Genomic DNA, 21,866 nt, shown 5'->3' on the forward strand with positions numbered 1-21,866 from the left:
CCTTCTGTGTTCAGGCCTCTAGATGTTGTGTGAAACCAGCACACAGGACGAGGTCCAGAATAGATGCCAACAAAACCTCACTCTGTTTGTCTTTCCGTGCCAGTTGTGAACCAGTCTATGTGGTCACTCAGTGTAGCTGTGTACTTGCACACAACCTGCACTTGTTTCATCAACACTCTACCTGGCTTATGAAAATGTCATGTGAACCAGGAACAGAAACATAACAAAATGAAGATAAGTGACTCCTACTGCTTCTCCTCTACCTACTAGGCCCATTACCCATTATAGGAAGGAAATCTACTGGTGGGACACAATGTTTTGTTCTTAACAAATCCATTCTAGCTGTTACTCATTTCCATTTTCCATTAAACAATATACGGTAACAAATAGATCTACTTTTTCTTTCTTTCTTTTTCCCCCTGAAAATTGAAGTTTTGGTGACAGACAATTGTACAAATTTTCCTTAATTTTTCCCCATCATTTTCTGAAGACAAATGTGATGCTTACTCTTCCCCTGTCTCCAGGTAAAACTAGAGATACGGTAATATGCAAAATTTAAGGACAGATAACTAAATGCACAGGCGGAGAGCACTGTCTTAGTGGAACAAACCAGGTAAAATAAGGGTTATTGGAAAATCACTTAACAGACCTGCATACTGAAGCATGAAAAGAAGTACTAAGAGCATTTCTTGTCATGAAATGTCAGTGCTAAATTAGGAACACAGAAGTCACTGCTATTGATGTTGGCAAACACAATTTCATCTAGAAAAACAGGTTTTATTTTTGCTTGTTTAAACATAATTTCTCTCTTCTTATCAGGACAGCCAAACTTCAGAATAAAAATATGCAGAAAATGCAGTTTAGTCTGTCAGTTTTCAGATGAACCTTTGAAAAGCAGTTTAGTCTGAATTGAAAAGATACACAGGATCCCCACAACCCAACCTTCAACCAGATCCATGTGTTTGCTCTCTAAACAAATCCTCTTTTCCTCCATGGCAGGTTAAAATTTTCCATTTGTTTCCTAGTTTTCTGCACCATGTAGTCTCTTTTGTGTTATCATGTATTTGCAACACATGGCCACTCTCCAGGAGAGCTGCAGGGAGGAGGTCCAGAGGAACTCCCAGGACTCAGTGCTGGGTAGAAAGGAGCTACAATGCTGCCCTGATTTGCAGTACTGACCATTTCCAGGCACTGAACTTCCCTCTGCAGAGAAGGGCACTTTGGGCCAGAGGGAATCTGATGGGCTCTGAACCCTGAAGCTGGGAAGCAATGCCTTGGCACAGCACAATCAATACTGTCTCAAATATATCCTCACATAAACTTCTCCTCTCTAAGAACAGGGACCTATCGATGTATCTATTGCATTGGGCAGCACTGCCTACCTAAACAGCACTGGGCCTTTAGTGGTTCACAAGAAAGCCACTGCTCAACAAAGTCAGCAGATTTGTTTGTTTGTTCCAAATGGAGAACTTCAACTATCAAAGGAGTGTTTGACACCCAGAGCTAAGAATCAAAATTGTTGTATGACTTCTGCTTATCCTTGGCTTCTGGCAAAACAGTGGGGAAAGCTCTACAAGCAATTGTGTTCATCAATACTCAAGGTCTGCTTTACCCAAATTTCCTGCTCTCAGACATCTAAGGTTGTTTTATAAGCAAATAAAATACAAATGATTTCTTCATCCCACATATATTAAATCTTTCTGGGAATTACACACTGTAATCTTTCTCATATGCTTACTCAGATGCTCCCCAATGTCCATTTTTACTGATTGCCCAGAACACCCCTTTGCACACACATTTTGGGTGTTTGTGCTATGCAGTCCAGTAGATCCAGCGAGGTTGAAATGAATTGGATAACAACAAGTGCACAAAGTCATACATGGTGCTTCCTCTCTGTTCTTCTTGAAAGTCAATGGATGGATAGGAAGTTGTATTGCTGACTGATGAGCTGTTACTGTCTGTGGAGAGGCATTGCTTTCAGAGGGGAAACTACGTGATTCCAGTAAGTTTGTAATAAGAGGAAAGTAATCTAGGATTGTTTTGGTCTCAAAGTTCACATCTGTACCCATGTGAACTCATGTACTTTCACTGAAGTCAGTGAGTCCAGGCTGATTTACCATAGCTGAGCACTGCCTGGACGTAATTAATTTGTGGGGTTTGGGGTTTTTTCTGCCTAATCTGGCATCCATTGCAAGTCAAAGCACATTAATAAGACGGTATGAATTGCCTATAAAAGAAGGCATATCTTCTTGCCTTGCTGGTGAGTGCATAGGAGTGCTGTATTCCTAGTCTAGCTAAAATGATTCAAAGGGTAAACAGTTCTCTCCTTTTATATTTGACAGGAAAATATAGGACAGATGAAACAGCATATTACAAACCCTTTTTTTAAAAAAAAAAATTCTGGTGACTTAGAAGCAGATCCACAGATGAACCAAAAGCTTTCCAAGACTCTGGAATCACTCTTACAGTGCTTGGGAGAGAAAACATAGAGGTGGTTCCTGTTCTGTGTTTTGCTTTTTCATATTAAGCACCACACATCATAAAACATGGGATCCAGGATCCAGTCTGCCTCTTTCCTCCTTCCCCAAGGGGTGAATATCTGCATCACTGGTTTACAAAATCATCCACACGTTTACTGCTTTTCCTCTGTGTAATGTGTGGATCCCAGGGGCCATAAACTGGCAGGCTGGGCACCTTCTAGCAGGAGGTGAGTGATATGGGCTTGCATCTGCAGAAAGAAAAGCAAATTGAATTTGTTTCTCACAGACAGTCCTACAGAGGTGCATTAGGCACATCTCAGCATACCTGGGTAAAATCCCTCTGAGGAGACAGGCCCTATGGGAAGCATTCCCTAGCCTTCTAATTACTGCTAATTATAGGTGTAATCTACTAAATGCAGCCATCTGGGAAGTGAGGCTATTTAAAGTATTTTAAGACTCTCTAGCTCTCTAAGGTACTGAGACATCAGGTAAAATCAGGTACTACCCTGGTTGATGAAGACTGTGCTACATTATCCATACATTTCATTGACTGTTGAATGGGACTTAGGTTTTAAAAATTCCTGGGGTCCTTTTACAGAAGGATGATTTGGAATCTGAAATTGTTGCTTCTTCTCATTTACTTTGCCTCACTATATGGCTGAACTATCAAATATCTGAGTGTTGTGAACTGGGATTACATTTTTCCCCCATCCTAAAACCCCCGGAACTTCAATGTGCTGAATTTGAAGAATACTGATTGTGAACACAGGAAAAAAAAAACCCACAAAAAACAAACAACAACAACAAAAAACAAAAACAAAACAAAAAAAACCCTACAAACCCTTCTTTTGGAGACATCATATGCAATCCTAGCCAACCATCCTGAAGAAAAAGGCAAGATGGTGAGGTGGGGAGGGAAGAGACACAGACAGCAAAATAAATAAAAATGAAAAAAAAGATAAAAAGGCTGAGATGCCATGTGCTTGCTATCTACAAATAATCACACTGCAGAAAAAGATTTATGTGGGTTAAAGGACAAAGATGGTATGAGATCAAATAACCATGAAGTATCTGCAGTTAAAAAGGCTGCATGTAAGCAAGCTGTCAAATCATCTAGGAAAAAAACATTTTGGGGTGTTTTTCAGAGCAAGTGACTAGGGAGAAGCCCAGATAATTTAAAAAATAATGGTATCAATTTACCAAAGTGACAAATGGCACCTGTCAGACTGAATTCAGTAACCCAAGATATCCTGCTTAGTCCTGTATCAGCTTTTCAGTAAAAGCATTGTGAGGTTTATTTTCAACCAAAATATGCATTTTGATTGTTGTTCAAGGTGCAAATCAAAACATTCAGGTTCAATGTATGTTATTCATTCAGGAATGCACATTCATGTAGGAATGTACTGTTCTAGCAGCTGAAAAGCCAGAGGAGAGTCTGTACTGCTTTGAGCCCCTGGATGTCTGAAATTATTTTTCAGTGCCCTCCATTCTCAGTGCTCCTGAAAACCCAGAGACAGCACTACTGATTTTGTATATTCAAAATTATAACCAGAATCCTTGCTGTAACTGCTAATATCATCATTTTGTCTTCAAGGCAGTAAGATTTCAAGAATCAAAAGTATAAGATGTCATTTGACACCTTGTTTTGGAGATATAAGCTTCACTTTTAATAGTTCTGAGGGTAACAGCTCACTGTTTTTCTCAAAATGAGAGCCGAGATCCTTGTACATAATTCTGGAAACTGGGACTTCACAAAAATACCAAATAGCATGACAGAAAAAGAGAGAGAGTGTATAAAAAAAGCCTCTATCAGCATGCTACTTCTTTTTCCAGACAAGTTCATAAACCAAACCAATCTCTCCAGGAAGCTTTCTGGTGTCGTGTATTTTTACAACACATCCTTGCTAGCAGTGCATTTGGAGGAAAAAGCAGGAACATGGAGGTGAAAAGTCAAAGGAATACTGGTTTCTTGTGGGACCAGGGATCAGGAAGGGCACAAAGGGTGAGAGAGCTTTCTGCGTGCAATCTCCAGTCCTGGAGGCACCCAGTTCTGATTTTGCCTGAAGAAGAGAGGGGACAAGCCTTTAAGGAATCAGGAAAAGTCCAGTCTGGAGGAAGTATAATGAAGAAGGCAAGTTTTTTGGAACCACCTATGACTTTAAATATTTGTTTTTAATAAACCAGACCCAACTGCTACCAGTGCAGTCTGGAAACAAAGGCATTCCTATTTCCAAGTAACCTGGCCAGGCAGACACTCCTCAGCTAAATGTAGCAATGCTGGAAGCTCCCCAGTTCAAGACATCAAGTCCCAGTTAAAAACGATCAGCCTGACACTCCTGGCCATATCCAAAGAATTGGGGGGCCTGAACACACAATTAAGTGCCCAATTAGTGAAACACAACATTGCATGGCTTCTTGACCTTCCAGAACTGGAATGAATTAGCCAAACAGGAAAGAGTAGGAATGAAACAGAACGAGTAATTCAGAAACCCTCTGGGTATAATCTGCTGATGCCTTGCACCTCCAGGCTCATTTCAGGTCTTTTGGCAGAGGAATTCATGAGTGTCAGCACATTTCCAGGGGTGAGAGCAGAATCCTGCAGAACCTGCTCCACCACTTCTGCCTGTGTGAATTAAAAGAATGTGGTGTTTTATGCCCAGTTTACACTGACAGAAATGTGTGCCCCTATGCACCTCTGACAATTCCCTGTCCTGGCTGGGTTATTAACCATTGCTTGTGAGTGATGCACCAAAGCAAGGACATCAGAGCAGCAGTACAGTTTCAGGCCTTAGGTCCCTCTGCCCCATGATTTATTTTCTGACTGTAGGCAGTGACAGGTGGAGGAATAAGGTTGGAGCAAGAGCATTTAATGTTCCTCTCCTCCAGTATTGAGTGGTTTACAGATTGTTTTTGAGTGACAGAACACTTTTTTCGTAAACCCCCTCTGGTGATCTCACTGATCTCTTTTAGCCTTCCAAAAGGGAAAAAAAATAGTGCTTTGAGTCTCCAAAACTGTGTCAGCACAATGATATTCAGGGTTTGTTTTTTTGTTTTTTTTTTGTTTTTTTTTTTTTTTTCCTGTTTTATTCTCTATGTATTTCCCAAAAATTCCTAATACTAGATTTACTTTTGTGGCTGCTAACCCAGCACTGATTTTATAAAATACACCTGGATCACCTGTCCAAGCCATGCTCCCTCCCACTTGTGCAAGAAAGAGCATGGGAAACTGAAAAGTCTTTGACTCAGAGGAAGCGGCACTCAACAACAACAAAAACATCAGTGTGTTACTAACACTTTTTCTCATTCTGAACCAAAATCACATTGCTGTGTCAGCTACTAGGAATAAAATTGACACTATCCCAGATGAAACTAGGACAGGAGGAAAACTCATGGCTGAGCAGCACAGATTTTACCCTCATGTTCTTTGAATTCACTCGGTCCCCCTTCAAGCTTTCTCCTAGCAAGGAATACTTGCCTGAAGTAAGGGAGAGATGCAAGGTCTGGGGAAGCCACAGGGAAAAAAGGGAGAAGCAGCTGGGCCTGGAGGTGGGAAGGCTGTGCAAGGAAGGCTACTGCTGTGCAAGCTGGAGGGCAGCATCCAGTTTTCCTTTCAGCTGCCTGTCCTGTGACTGCATGGTACTTCATTGCCAGCTGGGGTTAAACCATGACACTGCCTTCACTTTTCTCTCAGAAGCCTCTTGAGGAAATTTGAGCAGGAAATGTAGAGAGTGAGGTACATGAATGGCACATGAGGCAATCTGTTGGTTCCTGAGGGCCAGATGACTTTTCCCAGCACTTGCTGAAGGCTGCTGTCATTGTACCTTACCCCTGGCCTGGGCACACCAACCTGCACAGTGCTTGCACAAAGCTGCCAGCAGATCTGTCCCTGGGGAACAGACACAGCCAGTGAAGCCTATGCCAGTGAGACAGCAGCTGTCTGGATCTGTTCTTTCTTTTTTTTTCCTCACTGTGATTTGCATGTTCTTCCTTGATAGCTGTTACCTTCTGCTCTCAAAATAGTGTTGCAGTGTATTGCCCTGTTATTTTTGGGAGCATTTTCAGAGAAGTCTCCAGAGCTGCCTGCCCTGGCTTCAGCACCCCATCCCTCCTTTGTACCTCTAGATCCCAGCCATATCCCCTTGGCAGCCCTGCTGCTGGGACCTGCAGGCATCCCCAAGTACAGAGAAAAGATTTACAACAAGGAAAAAAGCAGAAGTAGCTCATTAATAAATAGATCTACATCCACTTTAATCTGACAGCCATAGAACTGCTTTCCCTGGCTTCTGACCAAGCTCCAAATTATTTTTGCCCATCTGCCCCTAGGGCAAGGCTGCACAAGGAGTCAGTGAGGTCACCCTGAGCACTGAAACTAACTCCCCATGCCAGATCAGATCAGTGACTCAGTAGGAAGAGTTTTTCTTGGTGGGTTACCAGCAGTGCTATGAATAACACCATGATCAGGCAGGGGGTTTCCTAGGGAAGATTTCTCCCTGACACTCATTGTGTCAGACCTTCTTTAAATGCCCCAAACTTAGGAAGCTTGACTATTTAACGTGTGGTAATGAAGGATTACATTTGTGCTTCTCCCAGGGAAAAATAAAATATAAAACAAACTTTTAAAATAGAGCAAAAGCTGGAGATGGATTTATATTGAAAAGAAAACAGGTCTGGGCACTAATTTCAGAAGATTTGAACTGGATGGTCAGGCTGTCTTTTACCTTAAATGAGAACAATGAGCATCAGATCAAAACCCAACCAAAATCTGTCAGTTAATGCTCAGTGATATGGGCCCTTCTGTATAATTATTTACTGATCCTTGATCATCTTGAAAGCTCATCATTTTCACTCCACCTTTTGGGCTGTGGAGAGGTGTGTGCAAGTGGAGCATCCAACACTGGGATCAGCTGTGTGACTGGGGAACATCCAGTTTTCCTGAACCTGCCACTGTTCACATGCTGCACTGACACTGTGCAGCTCCTAATATTTTGCTGCTCTAGGCAACCACCTGTTATGCTTTTTTGTCACAAAGCCAGTCTGCCATGGAAACACTTCCAGTCCACCAGCAATTGCTACACATTAGGTCATTGCAGAGATGTTAAATCGTGGATTGTAGATGTCTGTGTTGGGATCTGAAACATGAAGTATAGTATTGCTTTGGGATTAGACTTTCTTCACTCTTGCTCATGACAACAGAACCTGATGAGAGTTCCTCTACGTCACCTGAGCTTCTGTTTACACTATGGCAGGTAGAACCACGCACCCAAACGCTGACTTCAATAACTATTGTTATCTTTCATGAAACACAGTGTACTAAATACCATACAAACCAGTGGAACAATAACCCCCATGCCAACAGCAGCTGCCCAGGAGCCCAGGATGAGTGTGCTGCATGAGCTGCTGTCCTCAGGATGGCCAGGAATGGGGAGGGAAGTGTGTGAGCTATCACTGCAGGGTAGGCACTGACACACTGGCATTGTTTCACAGGACTGCAGGCCTTGCTCATGAGCAGCAGCGGAAGGATGACAAAGATTTGTGCCACTTGTTCTGCACACACACAACTTGTGGCCCTTTAAAGCTGTCCTGTCTGAGCTCAGTGACTGGTCAAGAGGGACACTAGAGAAGCAGAAAGGAAATAGCACAGCAGCACACAGTTGTTTCCACGCAAGAGGTTTGCTGGTAGAGAGCCAGGTGCTGATGCCCTGGCTGTGTGGCAGTCGATGGAGCTATGTGGGGCTGAGTGCTTCTCACTGTATGGGTGTAAGAAAGGTGCCTGTCCTCAAGTAAACCAAAATAAGCTGTACTTATCTCTAAGTGGAGGTCTGCTATTCCACTTGCGTGCAGGATATGCAATACATCTGGAATAATTAATTTTGTAGCCTATTGTTACTTTCTTGTGTATCAGACGTTTGCTGCTTCTGAAGCCTGTTGACTGTATTCAATATCTCTTCCTGTTTAACTTCGTTATTCCGCTCTGAAAACTTTTTTTTTTTTAAGGGCATGTCTTTTTATTTTCCCTTGAACTAGAGAATTTGCCTGAAGTATGGATGAGTCAGAGATACCATATTTCCTCTTCTCTGAAGCACATTTACATTTTTGAAGAATTACAACTGACAACAATCAGCCATACTTCCAAAATAGCCTTTCAGGGAGGAGAAAGGAGGAACAGTGATGCTGAAATCAGCCCAAAAGGTAAATGACTAAAAGCGGGGGGAGACAGAGAAAACACAGAGTCTTGGAAGGGCAGCCGGATGCATGCATTCACTGTGCAGTGTTTGATGGTGGTGTCTCAACTGATAACGTTCTTGCAATCACAGACACTCTGTCATTCCTGTCAGAAGCCATTCAAGCATATCACCAGCGGCTCTGATTACAAATATCAGAAGCAAAAGGAATACATATTCAGAAAGTCAATTCCTTTCCTTGGCTCCTAGCCCAGCATTTTCTGAAGTGAGGGAAGGTTAGTTTAAAATTGGGTGTAGAAGGTGCTGCCAACCCTGCATTACCCCATCAATGCCATTGTATTGGTTTCAGCTGAAAGAGAGTTCTAATTCTCCTCATCACAGCTGCTGTTTTGGATTTGTCATGAAGACTATGTTGATAACACAGGAATGTTTTGGTTATTGCTAAGCACTGCTCAGCATCAAGGCCTGTTCTTCTTCTCACCTGTTTTGCCAGCAACTGGGGGTACACAGGAAGCTGGGAGGAATCACAGCTGACCTCAACTGACCAAAGGGGATTTCTGTACAATGTGGTGCTATGCCAAACAATCAAAGTTTGGGGGAAAAGTTGGCCAGAGCTGCTGTTGCTCGGGCTGGCTGGGCATTGGTTGGCTGGTGGCAAGCAGTTATGGAGGACTTTTTTCCTTCACTTATTTTTCTTGGTTTTGTTTTTCCTTGTTTCCATTTTTCACTTTTAAAACTGTTGTTATCTCAGCCCATGAGTTTCCTAGCTTTTGCTCTTCCCATTCTCTTCCCATTCCCACTATGAGAAGGATGTGAATGAGTGGCTGGGTCATGCTTAGCTGCCTGACAAGTCTAAGTCACAACAGCAATATAGGCCCAGAGCTGTTCCACGTTTTGGCTCTCATATGAAGCATGGCAGTAATGTATTTTTAAAGTCTTTCAATTTTGTCTCAAAAACCAACAGAAAATGGAGGTTCCCAGCTTGTCTTGTGTCTTAAGCTGTTTCCTAAATCAGGTCTTGTGGGTTTGTTTCTGACATTTCTATGGGTTTTTTTTTGTTGTTGTTGTTGAAGTTTGTTTGGTTTGCTTTGGGTTTTTTGCATAAAGCTGTAACATGTATTTGCCTCATAAAGAAATCTGCTACTGAGTCATTAAGGGCTAAAGTTTAAAGGGCTGCTATTGTCTCTGTCTTTTCATCCCCAGATTGTAAGACTGCAAGAAGTTCAATAATGAAAGTCCTTTCTATGAGTATCAGAGTGCAAATCAAGCTTCTTCGTATGCAGTCATTGACAAGACAGGCTAATTCCAGTTGTCTCTTTCTGTGCACCAGAGTGCCTTACATTAAAGCCCATCAAGCACTCACCCCTATTAGAGAGTCTTTGTGTAGTGACTGGTGCTGGCACACTGCAGTCGACTTGAGCCCCACAAAGGGTTCCCCTGACCTTCACTCACGACTGGAAGATCATGTTACAATCTCACTGCAATTGAGCTAGTTATTCCAGCAAATCTTTTGTGTTGTTCTTCAGGACAAGGCAGGCTCTGTAGCTGCTCTTGTGAAGAATCATAGATTGGGAGGGGTCTGCTCTTTGCTTCTGCTTCTGTGAGACTTCACTGCACAGCTGAAAGGTGCATATAACCATCCTGCTTCGTGGTCATCTCCTCATTCTGTGTCTTGCCTTGCCTCACCTGAAGTAACCAAAACATTATTAATTGTTCTTATTACCTATAGGCAGCACACAGGATTGATAGGGCAGGAAAATGCGAGCACTCAGGTGCTGCATTGTGGCAGGTTGGTTCCCTGGGGGTTGGCTTGGTGGGACACTATCTGGGATGGAAAGGACAGGACAGCAGAACAGAGTGAGATACTCACTATTCATAAAAAAATAGTCTCTGTGTACTTGCTTACTTGGCTGAAGACCTGGTAAATTCTGATGAATTTCAGAATGCTGAGAAAAACAGTGATGGAATGGTAAACACTGACTAATTATTTCTCCATTTTTCAGGAGATATCAGTGACCATTCATGGGTCCCGGTGTCAGTGGTAGTTTTGTCCCCCAGGATTTAGCAACCTCAAGCACAATCCCTAGCCTCTGTTCAAGACCCAGGAATAGTGGAAGTTCAAGTGAGTACCAGCAATCAGCTGTCCAAACACCCCTAACAATATGCTTGTTCAAAGTGGTTGTGGAGTGGCTTGCAGTGTCTTATGTACACTACATTTTCTTCTTGACAATGCTGGAGTTACAACATGGGAAGATTGAAGAAGATAAAACCAAAATAGACCTGGGAAATCAGTTTTTCTCCTGGGATTTAAACCAAGAGGATGTACTACTGCCAATTACAGTTATCCTGCCAGAGTAATTTGATGTAAACCAGTGGGGTAAGAGACAGTATAAACAGATAGTTACAGATAGTGTGGGAGAGGAGAGAGGCCTAGGACTCTCCTGTTCACAAAGCCTTTGTCATAACCACTTGTCCATTGTATTTGTCATCCCGCTTGCATTAGTGCTGTGAACTCTAGTAAGGTGCTGGGACATGAAGCATAGGACCCTGATAGCCTGAGATGAGAGAGGTGGAGTTGGAGCAAAGGCTGGAGGTAGAGATGGTCACGTCAGCACAGAGGAATGCAAAACTCCCAAGACTGACAGCCAAAGTGCTTGACAGGGTTCACTTCCAGCTACTGAGGAGGTCAAGATAAAAGCAGCCTTCAACGTACTCTGCTTCCCTGCTACTCTCTACCTCCTTGATGTTGGTATTTCTGCATCCCATACTTCTAGTTTCACTGCCCTGGTTCCTTGGAGAGCCCCATGCCTTCTCCAAGAAGGCACACCCGGTAGCTTAGCAGCTGGGATAAGCTTTTGTGCCTGAAGTTGCTTTGGATGATACCCTGTCAGGAGGTGGTATTTACCATTATATCCCATTGTGAGGTGTCACCCTGACCACTGATTTTCCCACTTCTGCAGCGCCTTTTGGAGCACTGACAGCCCTGAGGTGTCAGCTTGCAATCTGGTCAGTTCTTACTTTTATAGCAGTGCTTACCCGTGGTGTGCTGAAGTTCTGCAATTGCTGGCCAGAGGCATAATAGGATTCTTTACAAAGTAGAATGAGGGATGTGCTCTGTTTGGCTCCTTTAATTAGGTCTACCACTTCTGACACACACATACAAGTGTGTCTGCATGTATACACAACCCTGAACGAATTCCTGGTTATTACGTGCACCAAAGGTGTCCTTTTTCACTAGGGGACAGCCTCCAATCAAGACCCCAATTCTATGGAACAATTTTTTAAGTGTTAAATTCAGCTTCCAATTCTGCTTTGGAATAAATTCAAAGCTTTTCAAAGGAAAATATGAGGTTCTCAGTTCATGCTGTGTCTGAAGAAATGGCTACACTCCACCTTAAAGCTTCAAGACCTTCTGTTACAATCTTTATCAAAATCTGTATATTTTGATGAAATATTCTTGTTTTGACTTAATCAGTATTTTAATAGAATGGCTGAAAACTGAAAATGTTTTCCTTAGTGGTGCACATCAAAGTATGTTTAGGATATATGTTTACACTCTCTGTTTGCTATGAGTTTCAAGATTACAAAGATGGTCAAGTGTCTTAACATTTCAGATTGAGAGACTTTTTGAACTTCCTGTTCTGCACAAATCCTATTCTTCCCCATCAAGTGGAAAAACTAATGCAGTGATTAACAAAGGTACATCTGAAACTGAGATATCTCCCTACAGGCTGCAAAGGTTGCAGGAAGTGTTATTTCCAGTAATTGAATATGGTGTTATAATTTACAACTGCTCAGCCACAACTTTGCACAAATCAGACAAAATGCTCATGATTACTTAGATTATCTGTTTATCACAACACCACAATCTTCTGACCAAAGATGATATTTCCCCTTTTATTTACTGCCTTCCAGGAGGCAAAAGGTTTCCGAGAACTGGAATTGCTAGGCATCTTACATCACTGCCAGTCAGATGGGCTGCCCTTCACGCTGCAGCATTTGCAGCACCACACATCTTGTTGCTAAACCAGCTGTCCTGTGATGCAAGGATACAAGCAATTTTTGCAGGTATAAGCACATGAGTATGTGCCCACACATACAAGACAATAATTTGATGGTGTTCTCTGTTTGAAAGAGATAATGTATGTTTGTTTGAGTTTGTGGGGTTTTTTTAATCTGAATTGAGAAAGCAATTCCTATACAACAAGAGCAGGGTTTTTTTAAAAAAATGGCTCAAAAATTGGTTTGGTGGTTTGGGGATAGGTTAGGTTTTGGGGTTTTTTTTTCCCCCAGCATTTAATGTCCTCAGGTTATATAATCCCCATCCCAAATTATATTGCTTGTTCTAAACCAGGTCTGATTAGCTCCAGTGAAGCAGAACATTGATATGATAGTCTATTACATCTACTTTTTGTGTTTTAAAGCACTAGCATTGTGTTTAGCATTGACTGAAACACAGGAGAAAATGGGCAGCCCATTGACTGTCTCTGAGCTCGCTGCTCAGAGAGAGTTGGGGTGGAGAAGGAGATCTGCTCAGTTCCCCACATAACACTGCAGTAGCTTTGCTGCTGAGCACTGTGCCTCCTTTCCTGTGTCATAGCTGCAGTTGTCAAGACCATACATGCAGTTGTCCTTAGCCATTTGCATTCTGGGGAAAGGAAAAAAAATGAGCTGAAATGTGAGAGCTCTGCAATTTTTCCTTTAGTAAAGCAAGTAACATTGTGTGAAGTGCCCTGATACAACTTTGTAGTCCCAACATACAAAACATTGTTAAAAAACGTGAACAGAAATCCTGAGTTTCATACAAAATCAAAGTAACATGAAGTCTGTGCAGAGATTTAGGAGCAAGTGAGCTGCCTTCCCAGGAGCAAGGCTGCCCTCCAGCTTCACAAGAGACAAAAAATTTCAGTGCAGGTGAAGCAGGTGGAGTGGTTAGTGTGGAGTGCCAGGAGCACACCTTCTTCACTGCGCAGCTTGGTGGCCTGCTCCTTCCCACTCCATGGCAGTCCTGGAAGTTCCCAGAAGAGCGGAGTGCTCTCTGCTTTGCTTTGTGGGAGCAAGTGGCAATCACAACTAAGCTGCAGCACTGAAAAATAACCAGGTGATATCAGCCTTTTTTCAAAGCAGGGAGGCAAAAGATAAGGAGAGAAAAAAAACCCCAGAAAAACAGTGGCTGCATGGGAAAGCTTACCAGCATGTGTAGAAAAGGAGGAACTCAGTTCCATAAAGGAAATAAACTGAGTTGTACAGCACTCTCTGTAACATTTCACTTTGTCATTCAGGCAGGGCCTTTTTGAAGTCAGTGGGAGTCCTTCCACTGCTTTCAGGAGTTTTTGGAATAGGACCATCCAATTGTTTGGGTTGCTGACACATAACTGGCCCTTTCCCTGTTGCTTTAAATGAATACTCCAAGTGAAAAGTATCAGATTCTCCTCTGCTCAGAAGGCACCTAATGTATTGTAGCTGCACCCAAATGTGTTGAAGCAAACAGGTTGACCCTGCAGCTCAGTGTTTATTTGCCTATGCTTGTGCTGAGTTTACATCAGCACAGGAGATTGTACAGAGGACGTGGCTATGGAAACTGGACAGCAGGAAGGAATGACCTACCCTGATGAGCAAGGGCTGCTTTGGAGCAGACATTCCTTAACCCTACCCCTTCCAATATAGGTTCCTTTTCAACACATGCAGCTTTGACAGAAGATTCTGCTCTGTGACCAGTACAGGGTTAGAGGGGATTAGAGATATTTGCATGGTTTGCGGTGGGGTTGAAGTTGTGCTAACCTTTAGCTTAGAGGTCACAAATCTTCAGGAAAAAGTTGCTCAGCTACAAACTCAGGGAAATGCCATTCTTTTCTCTGTCCATCTACAGAGGTAAGGGGGGAGAAGAAGAAAGGAGATGCTCGCAGATTCGGTTAGCAGCAAGGTCAAGCCTGCAGATTTCTATCACATCGCCTGTTTGCAGTTTTCCAGATAGACTTTTACGAGTCTGAGTATCCCGAGGGAAAAAAAAAAAAATACCCCAACAACTCAGTATTGGAATTCTATTAATTATTTTAAAAATAAAACAAATAACTGAGCTTTTATTTTGAATGTTTAAGTGAAAAGCGAGAGGCCCAATGTCTATCTAAATGTAGAAACATTCAGTGTGCCCAAAGTATGAAGTGGACTTTTGTTTTTCCTGAAAATACAATAAGTCACTGAATGTGCTGTTGGTTTTTGGGTGTTACAGGCCTGCTGTTTCAGACTATCCAGTGCTAAAATACTCTGCTGTAGTGCTCTGCTGCACACTGATTGTTCTGTCTTTGCAATGTCTCTAGTTTGGGATTCTTCATGCTGATACTTTAGTGTGCCCTTTCTAAAATGCTGTTACTTAGGATTTTACTAGATGCTACTCAGTTCAGGCCAGTCCAGCTGCCACTGAAATAAAGACCACCTCTCTTTTTGTTCCCTTGTTCTGACAAAACACAGAGGACTGGTGAAGGAGGTGAAGAAAACTGTTATGATTTCCTAGGGCTTACAAGAAAGAAGTATGGAATTGTTTTTGATAAAGTGCTTAGCTGTGCAGCGGGTCAAGCAGAATGCCCCTTCCTCTCACTACATAAGCAATGAAAAAAACAAACAGAAGGTTTTAGAACTACTGGCTGTGCTGTGGCTGGGACAGGCTAAGAACAACACCAGACTGGCAGGACAAGAAGAGGAGTCCTTTTCTTCAGAGGGGAGTGGCTCCACTTCCTTAGAAGAGACTCCAGGAAAAGTTGTTTGTAGGACTGAATTGCTTAAAGGGCATGAGATGAACCTCAGTGAACCAAAGGTGACTGAGAATTGCATACAGTCATACTTACTTTAAATGACTGTGAGGGCCACAAACAGGCTAAGCAGAGGTCTCTACTTCAGGATGGCTTATACACATCCAGCTAAAGAAGGATGCCAGAAGTGAAGGACAAAACAGTTACAGCAGCCTCCACTTGGTCTGACATGAAATCTGCTGAATGTCCAGCTAGGGATTTCTACAGGTGTGGTCACAGCTCTACTGATAGCATGATGTAGGGTGGTGGATGTGCATTAGGGCACGGCACTCCAGTAGCTGAATGGAGGAGCAGTGTTTCACTCAACACTTGTGTGTCACCTAACGCAGGTTTGTAGCCAGGCAGGCTCCTCCTTTAGCAACCATGCTGCCTGGCTTGTGAGCCAAAATGTTGTGGTGCAGAACAGGAAAAATTGCCTTTTGATGTGATCCCTACCTAGGAGTTTTAATGTATTTATCTCTCTATTTTCTGAGCGCACATTTTCCAGTCATGGCCCTATGAATTCTTTTCTCTCACAAGGTGTGGTTGTGTTTTACAAGTAATCTTGTGCTGGCTGGCTGAAATATGAACCCACAGCCTTTAGACCAATACCATACAAGTTGTAATGTTTTCCTCAGACTCTGGGGTATTGGTTAGCTGCAAAGCTGCCAAAGGACATTCCACAGTCAGAGGAAATTGAGTGTAGGTGGCCAGCCCAGAGCCCAAGTGCATACTTAATAAACTCTCCATTATTATACTTAGAGGGGTGAGTCACACAATAATCATTCTGCAATCAAATTCACTGTTGAGCGTGTTGTTTTTTTCCTTTTAAGTCAAATGTCATATCAAAGTTGCCAATGCCTACCAGAAGTTTAATTTCTGAAAGTGGGAGAAAATGAAGCAAAGCTAGCTAACTGACACACCTACATGTGTGCAAATGCTATCTTAGCTGTGCACTGCTTGGGCTTTTTTATGTGCCAAAAATAAAATATTATTTTGCTGTCTGAAGCTGAGGGACTCTGGCAGAGAAAAAGAGCTTGGACATCTTTATTGCCTGATGCCAGTCAGGGATCTCCAGTATTAAGGAGGCCTTCAGTGCTGGGAAAGCATGCATAATGTGCTTATAACTGGCCAGCACCACCACTGGGTAAGTAGGCAGTCACACACAGGAGGCATAGACAAAATATCTATATATTGTGTATATACAAAGTATTTTGTCCTCAAGGATTAATCCAGTCTGGTGTAAGACAGAAATTGTTGAGATTTTGTTATGCCAAAATCAAGTTTTTAAAATAGAGAGCCTTTCCCAAGAGACCTCCTAGGAAAGTGCCTGGTGCAACCAACACTGCTTATGACAAATTCCAAGTGACTGGCCTGTGGTGGCTGCCTCTGATCTCATGCTGATCAGCTACTCCTCTGCTGTTTTGGTGGAGTATGATGTCACTACAAGTAAATGGACATAGGAAGAGCTCCTCAGAGATTTGGAAGGCTTTGTGTGATCCTTAAGCATCACTGTCTGCCCAATACTCATGGCAGACCTTTTCCAGAGCTTGCTATCCATGTTGCACACAAGAAAATCCCATCCCCTACAATGAACAGTCCCAAGGAGGTTCTTCTGCCCAGGGATGCCCAGGGTTTCTCTTTCTCCTGGGTTTGTATTTCAAGCAGGGGAAGGGTGAAGTGGTGCTTTGGTCAGGAATGTCTTTTAGCTTTTTTCTTCTCCTGTAATGGAAGAATTTTAACTTAGTGAAGCCACTGAGGTCTTGCCCAGCCCATTGCAGTCCTCACTAGTCTTAGGCCAACACCAGCTGACACATCTCCTTCAGCTATCAGGAAATAGCTTGCAGTCACAGAGGCAGAAATAGGAGAATACAAGAGGTATTCAGCAATGACAGTCCTCCCTTTTTACTTGGTTACTTCTTGGACTAGCCTGTTTAAAATCATTAATATCCTGACAGCATAAATGAGGAGAAGCTTGTTTCATTTAGATGATGTTAGGAATTCATTCTCTACTTTGAAGACATTTTTCCTGCTTTCTGCTTATTCCTTCAAATACATCCTAGAAAAGCCAAACCTCTTCATTTCATTGCACAGTCTCCATGCTGTTCTGCTTCATCTTTTGTCCTCAACTACACGTCAAGGGAGCAGAAAGGCAACAGAAATGCTACCTAGCCCTGAGACAAGCCAGAAAACAGGTGCCCTTCCCTGCCAAGTGCCATTCTCCATTCATCCAGGGAGCACTCAGTAATTTTATTGTTGGAACCAAGTGTCTTGCTGGCAACATGAATGCTGAGGTGTGGGGAGCTAATGGGTCTTTTGCTGAATATAAAAATCATTTCTGATAAGTGTAATATGCCAATTATCAAGAAGGAGACAATCACTGCCTTTGTACTGTTCACATAAACATCACAGCAGGCCTTGACTACACACTGGGGTCCCTTGACAAGTACGTATACTGGTTTGGCAGTCCCAAATTCTATATCTGGATGCTACTTAAGCCTGTCCCTCCTTCATGTCCTCCTGGTGCTTAGGGGCTATATCAGCAGGAAGGAACTATTTTCAGAAGAAAATGCCTTTCATTTTTTGTGACTCAACCCTCCCCTTCTCCACAGGGAAGCTGAGGCTGGTCGGGTATTGTGCAGGTGTCTTCTGGATGCTGGCTTAGGTGAAGGGGGCCTCCCAGTCCTGTGCAGTCACAGGGCACTTCCTGACATTGTTCATTGCAACAGCTATTTGTTTCATCATCTTTTCACCAAACCCACTTTTTCCCTCTGCCACTTCAAACAATATTATTCTTGCGGAGGCTGCATTTCAGTGGTTCAGTGACCACTGTATAAATTATCCTTTGTACCAAAATGTTTAAATGGCTGTTTTTAATTTGAAATGAGCAGTGCCACAAAAACTCTAAACATTATCAGTTGCTCTTTTTACTTCCTTCCTTTGGAACAGGAATGAATGAAACAGTTGGGATAAATAAGACTATATTACTCATGCCTTTTGTTCTTAACTAATCTGAATCTCAGATGAATGTTTTTCCCCTGCAGGACAGATATTGCTCTCTCTCCGGCCAGTCTGCAGCTTGAGTATCACATTCTGTTTGTTGCTTCTCCCCATGGATTCAAATTGATCAGCTGTTGTCCTTTGCTTGCCTCTCCACCCCCAGTACAATGCCTTGTCTTAAAAGCTGTATCCAGGCAGTGCTTTAAGGCAGTACCTTTTGGGTTTGCCTGTCTCAGAGCGCCCAGCAAAGTTGGCTCAGCTAGGACTGTGTCCATACTACTGAAGATAATAAAAGCTTTTCCATTAACATTAATGGAAGTTCAGTCTTCCTTTAACATGCTGCTGCATATCCTGAAATCCTAGAAGATGATCCATCTTCCAGCCACCTGGGTTGTAGTAGCTAGTAATAATTCATGAGTGCAGTGAAGCTTAGAGATCTACATATTTTTTAATATTCTTGCACCACTTTTGAGAACTAAAAATTCTGGTGCCAGTTGTTCTTGGGTTCTGTGTCAGTGGCCAATTCTTTTGCCTTGGCAATGTTTGTGGGGCCATTAAATTGTGCCACTCAAATGTGTCCCAGTAAAAAAACACTCACTGCTGGCACAAAGCACAAATGTCCTCCTCTAATCTCAAAATGATCCCCACTGTCACAGCCCAACAGACAAAGAGAGGGTTGTTAAGTGGTGAGCAGAGAGGTTTTTAGGGAACCAGGTTTCAATTTGTTTTTCATGAGGTGACTTGTAAAAACAGTAAACAGAGATGGTTATTTTAAGAATTTTGAAAAACCTCTTGTCTGCATCCGTTTAAATAAATACTGTTTGTTTCCCTATCTCATGTAATAATCATAGGCAACTTCTGCTGTGCTTGTTAAGCCTGTTCCCTCTTCACCAGGTGATGTTTACCTATTAGTGCAGCTTGCACTAGAGGTTATTCAGTGCAGCTGAATCCCAGGGTCTGCTCATTTTGTGGCACACAGCTCATTAGTCAAGATAAATGATGATGTCTCTGTTTAGAAGACCAGGTGAGTGCTGTCTCATTTTCAGACATCCAGTTTCTGTGGTCTCTGAGATTCCCCTCATTGTTTGTTACCTTTCCCCTCAGTGTTATCTCATTTTCTTTCAAGGGTGTCATAGTCACCTATTCAGGGCAAAGGATCTCAAAAGGTAGATGGTTTGGTGGATGGAAAGCACAGACATAGTGCAGCATAAAATGAACAGACTCTGAAGAGGTGCTTTTACATCAGCACTTAGTGCTGAAGGTATATGGAGAAAGAAAGATAAAATATTGTCACAAGTGACAAAAGAGGTTACATGAAATAAGGACAGAAGGACACACTTGTAATCATAGAGCTAAAATGCTTAGGGTTTTTTGTAGGTCAGATTAATGAAATACAAGATGAGACTTTATAGCCCTAATGTTGGATGCAGGTGTGGTAGAGGGCTGTGACAGAATATGACTGTTCCCTCTTTACGTAAAGGACATGTACAGCTGTGTTTAGTGGGGGAAGCATTTTCCACAGGATAATGGGATGAGAAAGGCACTGCAGTTACAGCCTGCTTATAGTCACACAGAGAACAGATAATGGCTAGGATTTGTTATTCCTCCTTCTCACTGTGATATCTTAGTCTCTCTGCCAATGGCCATTTCCTTGCTAATAAATGTCCATGGTTCCTTCCTGTGCCACATCCTACCTGCACCCTGCTCTTTAACCCCTTGAAAATCTCATTTATAGAAGCTGCACTGCCTATCCTGAAGTTGCATGTTCTTTCAGGCATGAGGAGCCTCTTTCCTATACCAGAATTTCTCATTTTCCTTCTGAATTGAGGAAGTCATAGCCAACTCTACTTCAAGGAGGCAGCTGAGGCAGTAGTGATGCAATTTATCTTCGTTTATGTGAGAAGGTCAAAACCACTAATGATGTTGCTTGCCTTTCTAAAGCACCCCTGACCATCAGGAGCTGAGCTCATGCATTTCAGGAAAGCAGGTTCCACTAAGATACAGTAGGTCATCTTCAAAGTGATGTACTTCAAATCGTCTGGCACATGTTTTGCCCCTCAAACAAACAGACTTCACTGCTTCCCATCACTCTTTTTTTGCTCCCTCAACTTCTTTTTCAGAGTCTTTTTCTCCTTCCATATGTCTATCCTTGTTCATCCAAACTAGATGTCTGCATATCCTTCCTCTGAGCATTATTCTCTCATGACAGCTTGTGTATATTTTGACTCTCTTGGCCTGGGTGACTTAGTTCTTATCTCAGCACTTTGCCAAAAAACATTTCTCTTTCTTTTAGATGTTCCCCTCTTGGTTGTGACTGACTTTGTTTCCTCTCCTCCTCCCAGAGAAGTGACAGTTTTTGTAGTCCCTCAAAATTAAAGTTTTAAATACCTGTAGATGATCCAGGGATCAGTCTCTGTTACAATCAGGTCTTATTCACAGTATTCCCCTGTAGGAGGCATCACTCTTGAACATAAAAAGTTTAATTCAGACACAGGCCCAAATCACACATCATACTGGCACATCTACATAGGTTATATAGACAGTCAGTTTCTGAGATGATCAGGGTATTGTGCATGGGTCCATCCCTATCATGAGCTGGTCCAGATCTGCTGGACAATCAGCATGTTAAAAACCTATAACGACTGAGAAGCATCAAAATCAGGATCCGATTCTGAATTTTAGAGGCTAGGTGTGTTCCTTTCCAGGCTGCTGGAAGCAAGGAAAATTTCAAATGATCCCACTTTGCAATGTACTTTCATTCTTCACCACTCTTTCTGCAACATGGAGAAACCAGTTCCACTTCTGGACTATCCTTCAGGAATAAGGATCAAGTTAAGAAGTAACCTAAAAGGCAGGAAGAGAGAGTTGACTGTTTATTCTTCATCTGTCATTTTTCAGGTGGCTTTTTACAAACCCCTCTAACTCAGACAGGCTAAACCATCCTTGAATTAGCACATGGCTGGTCCTGCAGGGACAACACAAGTGTGAAGGCAGAGCTCTTTTACAGAACAGAACCCCCAGGAGTGGATGGACAAGTATGTTCATCAATGTTCAGTGTTGCAACTTAGGCACCTGTGAACACTTTAAAGCGCATCTTTGTCATGGTTCTGCACACTCATGCTGTATTGCTGGTGCAGAGGATGTAAGTTGTACTGCCAAAAGTAATGCTACATTCATGTTGGAAAAATAAATGCAGTGGAGATAAGTGAGGAAGTCTGTCCAAAATGCCTTTTCTATTGTGTGAGAAGAAAGGGAAGAGGCAAGGGAGGAACCCCTGTGCAATGAAAAGACATCTTTTACGAAGCTGACTACAGATAGAAAGAAGACAGGCATTTAAAAGGCTACTGTAATGTGCATTTGAGATAAATCAAAGAACAGTTCATTCATTTTTCAAGGTTAATTGAACACAGTGGGGTTTT

This window comes from Chamaea fasciata, unplaced genomic scaffold (genome assembly GCF_029207755.1).
Source record: "Chamaea fasciata isolate MVZ Bird 193981 ecotype frontalis unplaced genomic scaffold, bChaFas1.0.hap1 SCAF_3, whole genome shotgun sequence".
NCBI lineage: Eukaryota > Metazoa > Chordata > Aves > Passeriformes > Sylviidae > Chamaea > Chamaea fasciata.